Raw genomic sequence first — 6,000 nt, 5'->3', positions numbered from 1 at the left:
AGAGAAAAAAGATTAGGAAACCGATGTGAACTTGCAGAAATATATGAAATGACTGCGTTATGTGCGTCGCTTACTTGTTGATTCGTTTTTATAGTTTTTAATTAATTTATGCTAATTAAGACAAGATGAAACAAGTTAACTGTTTCGCGTTTTTTAATCTCTTACGCCGACTGACACTCCTCAACTGGTGGAGCTGATTTATAAGGAAGCTGACAGAAAGGAAGCTGGGCCATGGTCTCGTATCAGTCTTCATAGGATTAGTGCATGTGAGCTACCTGTCGCAAAACCTACTATGGTATTGCGAGTAAGAGATTGTTGTTACATCTAATAAATGTTAGTAACTTTAGGGATACTTTCTATACTGGAAACAGAACACGAAAACCAGGATTACACAATGACAGCAGGTAAAGTACGAAGGCTGTTCGGAAAATAAAGTCTGATTGAATGCGAGACGGAAACCACAGTGAAAATCCGATGAAGCTTTGTACAGACGTGTTGTGCACTGCCTGTAGTATGGCTGTTGAAGGCGTCACGCATTTTCAGTTCTGAGAGCATAGAGAGCACGTAAAGATGAACAGAAAGTAGTGTCTCCCGCCAAGTATGAGGTCCTGGTGAGAGATTTCGCCTGATGCCATGCAGCCCACATAACACAAGTGTCATGCGTTTCCTTCTTGATGGCAGTTATCAGCCACACTCTGCAGTGGCAATGAAGATGTTCCTGTGTCGTTTTGGATTGGGAAGTGTTTGTCACCCATAATAGAGCCCGTAATTTGCTCTCCCTGAGTATCAGCTCTGCTCATGTGAATCACTGTCTATGAAGAAAACATGATGGCACAAAAACTATCTGCAGACCAGCACAGAGAAATGGCGGAAAGCACAGGTGGCCGCCTTCAATGTCCAGAGTATTGGAAAGTTAGTAAAATGTTACTACAGGTATCTAAGTCGGAGAGGTGACTATACACAGAAGTAGCTGGAAGGTGTAGCTAACTGTTGTGAATAAAACATTTTTGAATTTCACAGTGGTTTCCATTTCGTGACCGATCGGACCTTACTTTCCGAATAGCCATCGTATGAAGGCCTGGTAAGAGAGTTGCCCTGATGCTGCGCCCCCCACATTACATAACTGTCAAGCGTGTCCTTCTACAAAACAATACTCAGCCGCACACTGCAGGGGCAATGAAGATACTCCTGCAGTGAGCTGTAGACCACCACAGAGAATTGGGAGAAAGCACAGCGCCTGTCTTCTATGACGAGGGTATAAGAAAGCACGCTAGTATAAATTTCTAAGTCGAAGCGTTGACTACTTACAGAAGTAGCTGGAAAGTATTGTTAACTCTTGCAGATAAAACCTTTCTTATTTTCGCAATAATTATCATTTTTCTGTTGATCAGGCCTTTCTTTCCGTAGTGCATTCGTAAATATAAGTAAAAAACTGATCTGAAGTGAGAGGGATAATTGATTAGATAGAGATCAAGTGCTTGCAGTTACTGTTGTCGGACAACAGCCGAACTTCTAGCACCAACCTCTGTATGCGGAACAATTGCCTCCTGTACGGTATCAACAGGCTACGATATCACAGCAATCATAATGGAGACGAGTTAAAGGAATTCTGTCACCTTGAAAGCAAAATAACCCATGAGAGATGAAGCCAAGAAGACATAAAAAGCAAACTAACTGGTATAAATAGGTCCTTTCCTGCCAAATAAATTGTACTAGTATCAAATATAGGATTTAATTTGAGCCAGAAATTTCATAGAATGTACGTTTGGTTCAGAGCATCTGCTCTGCCACACCTTAACTGACTGCCACAGTTTTCGTATCCCAATTGACCTGAATGAAAAGATCTTTGCCAGTTAGCAGCCGGCATAAAATGTTGATAGTCATCGCGATCTCATGTTACGCCTATTATTCTATCCAGTATCAGAGAGTGGGTACGGACGGACTGCGACCCTACTGGAAGGGGACTACTGATTTGCATGTCTGCTGGGGACAAGTTGTAGAAAACCCAACACTAATAAAAGATTTCGAACTTAACACAGAGAGATATATCTGAAATTAACACTGGGAAACATACTCTTAACCGAAGGCAACTTCCATTGGCATAAACACATACACAGAATGCCACATGCATTGACCAATAACCGCACAAATTTAACTCGAGAACAGATCGGAGAGAAAATGCTGAACGAGAGACCTATATCTACACAAATTCGAAGTGAAAATACTGGACAATGAACATTAGGTTTCGGCAACAAAAAGAAAATGGCAGACTACGGTGAACCTTAGCGAATGGCGGGAGCTGCCGTTGTCCTGTAGTGTCGTAAAATGGCGATGGAAACAGAGAATCGTTACTAGACTGTACCTGTAGTAACGAGGCGTTTATCGTTCTGTAGTATGGAGGAGAGTACGTATCGACAAGAGGTGGTCGTGGGCGAGACGGAAGCTGGTGGAGCTTCCAAGAAGACGTTGCCGAATGTGGGATGAAGCGACGGTGTTCAGGGATGTTGTTAGCTAATCGGCACCTCACACCAGTGTGCCTACGGCTGAAAAACGTTGTTCTGGTGGTCAAGCGGCCAAATCTAGTCTGCTGGGCCACAGAGTCACAGCTTCATTTTTGCACAAGAGGGTTCCTAACTTGGCGCAGTCTCGGTAGTTGGGACAGTTGGCTTTTCTGTATTCGTGCACGCCTCAAGACCGAGAAGAATCATCTTAACGGCCACAGCCATGATTCACAGTTTATTAAGTCCTCCCAAAATGATGGCAAATGAAACCTATTACAATTTTGAATACTCTGAATGTAGACAATTGTTATTGCAAGGTTTATTTTGTCTCCATAATTACTTAACTGCTTTGTTTCACTGTTGAATCTTTGGAAACTTCCAAATAAAATCGATAAGCAAATTATGAACAGAGAGCTGTCTGCTCCTCATCAAAAGATCTCACATCTTTCCCCTGATTTCATATTCAATAATGACTTCTCCACCCATTCTTGGCTTCCAACATTGCTCCGCCACTCATGTGCTCGTCACTGCCCATGGTGACCTTGGTAGGGTACATAACACGATGTGTTATAACTGCAGCATCCCTCGTAAGAATATATTGCCTACATGAATCTGTCAATAAAAGCAACGATTACATTAGTAAATCAAGACGAACGAGAAATATTGGACATATATGTAGAGAACAAAAATTCTGACAAACATATTCGCAATATTTTCTCAATGATTTCATTAAGTCTTCAGCTGTCATTCCATTTATTCATATACGACCGCACATTCGGCCTTAGGACATAATTTCAACGGAAGCATTGTATATTGTATACATTAGCGACACTTGTGATATTTACATAGGAACAACTCATACATGGCATAATGCTGAACAATCACATGCCATCGTAGTTCAAATAAGTGTGAAATTTACAAAAGTTCAAAGCGAAATTGAAGGAGTATTTGCTTGACCACTGCTTCTGTACTGTTACCGAGTTTTTAGAGTACCAGGAAAGTATAGTGTAACTGCTCAAATATTCTTAACCAATCTATAGTTTAATATTGTTATATTTATTTTTTCATCAATATTCAACATGTATTGAATAATTTTCAATTATTTATCTTTTCAAAATAACAATGTGTATGATGTTATGTATACTGTACCAACCTGACTTGTGCTACATCGTTTGTGCAAAATATGTACCTAAACACGAGTTACAGGACCAATATATATATATACAAGGTGCATTATAACTTATTTTATGGGCTACTTAGTAGTACATTACGTCATGTACGTCCTTGATCGTTTGACGTCTTGTAATGGTCATAAAATAGATCAGAAAGGTTTTTCATAATTTTAGGAGCACATCACTTTCGAGCATTTGTCACAAAGCTCTTTTATATAATGTTGTTGCTTTGACTTACTTAGCAGTAAGATGATTATAATTATTGTACAGAAATTTGTTAATTAAGCTACACATGTCTTCGCTCACATTTACATTTAAATTGTTGCACATCATTGGTGTAAATATGATTGTATGTAATTTCATTAAAGTAACTTGTAAATATTAGCCCTGTTATTGTGAGCGCAAGTCATTTTTGCATAGTTGTTTCACAGTACTGCAGTATACTGTAGTGTAAAAATACTGTAAACTATGAGTACCGAGTAAAAAGTGCTTTATGGTTGGTTGATCGTCCGCATTACAATCATATTTATTAACGAGTGTAGCGATAATTTTAAATTCTTTGGTTCTGTAATGCTCCATCGTAGAACTAGGCAAGGAATATCACATTCTGCAGGTCTTTTGCTCATTTAAAAACCTGTCTGACTCGTTTTCTAGTTCGATGTAAATTTCAATTTCCTCAATTACATTCAAGATTTTTTTTCTTTCCGTGACTTATGAATTTTCCTTTCTGTAACTTACGTAACATTTGAAGTATTAGATATTTAGTGGTTGGTGTCTTTCAAGTGTGGAGCAGAGGTTGAAGGCTTAGTGTCACTTACTGTCGTGTGTTCTTTCGAACAGCGTGTTTACTTTCCTAGCTGCCTGTCCAATATAAAAGTTTAGGATTTTTCACAGTTAATTTTGTAGATTCCTGACTGCGAAAATGGCTCTGATTCTCTTGGTTCGTGTCTCAGTAAACGTTGTAGACTAGCAGTACTTCTGCACTTACTGTATAATTTTGTATTCTGGAACCATCGAGTAATTTTGTCGTAAACAATACCTAGACATGGCCATAATAGAAATGTTTTTCTATGGTTCGTTTGAGACTCTGGTTAAAGTTATTCATATACGGCATTGGCATGTGTTTGATTGGCTTTCTTTTTGTATAATGCTTTGACTAAGTTTTTCGGATAGCCGTTGTTTGTAGAAATCTAGTTTGGAGAAAATCCAGTTCTTTCTTAACCTTTTTTATTCAACGGTAAAGTCCGTGTATCGCAGAATAAAAATATGCGAGCTTGTGTGTTCCTGCGTCATCGGTTGTGAATAGACCAGTCTGTTGTCGTTAGTTTACGAAAAATATGAAATTTTTAAATCCTGTATGTTTATTTTCTTCTCCTTGCACAGTGAAATTAAATTTCATGTAAACAGTTGGATTCTGAATGCATAATGTGACTCTCTTCTATTATGCCATCGAATAGGATTAAAACGTCATCTACCTGCCTGTAGTAATAATAAATTTTTTGACTGTATCAGTTAAATTGTTAAAAAAAATTCTTGTCAGATATCAGCTCATACAACCGCTAAGCATCATTCTGCCACACCATCTTTCTGGTGATAAATTTTGTTCTGGAATGGGAAGTAATTGCAGGAAGCTATTAACTATGGGAGTTTTACATAACTGGAATATTTGCATATATTTTAGACATATCGAATGAAACGAGTGTTTCATTTTCAGGTATTTTTATATTTTTAATCGCAACCACTTCTTGTACTGTGTTCTTTCTCATTGGTGTAACACTCCTTAAGGAGTATGTTGAGTTTTTTACTGACTTCATGTGCTGGGCTATTAACCATGTTAATGCTGCATGAATCGGGATCTATTCTTTCTGTATCTTGTACTGGGCAAGCAGTGATGGTGTTGCTAGATTCATTGTTATTGAATCCCTAATATCTTTTTCCTGTGAATATGAAGTTACATCCTACTAGTGCTCTTTTAAATTGTGCATTAAATTTTTTGGCTGGATCTCAGTCCATACTTTTAATATTATTTTGATCGAAAAATTCTAGTTCCTTTCTATTGTATTATTCTTGTGGCATAATCGCCAACGTATTTGCTTTATCTGATGGTACACTAACTGCATGATGTTCTTCAAGCTTGTTAGTAACATGGCGTATGAAACTACAGTGGCCTACGGCCTTGCCGCTGTGATCACATCGGTTCCCGTCAGCTCACGGAAGTTAAGCGCTGTCGGCCTGGGCTAGCACTTTGATGGGTGAACTTCCGGTCTGCCGAGCGCTATTGGCAAGCACTTGTGAGGCAAACTGAGGAGCTGCTTGACTGAGAAGTA

The sequence above is a fragment of the Schistocerca gregaria genome, chromosome 6 (genome assembly GCF_023897955.1).
Source record: "Schistocerca gregaria isolate iqSchGreg1 chromosome 6, iqSchGreg1.2, whole genome shotgun sequence".
Taxonomy (NCBI): Eukaryota; Metazoa; Arthropoda; class Insecta; order Orthoptera; family Acrididae; genus Schistocerca; species Schistocerca gregaria.
The sequence above is the reverse complement of the archived record's forward strand: the minus strand, read 5'-3'. Positions refer to the sequence as shown.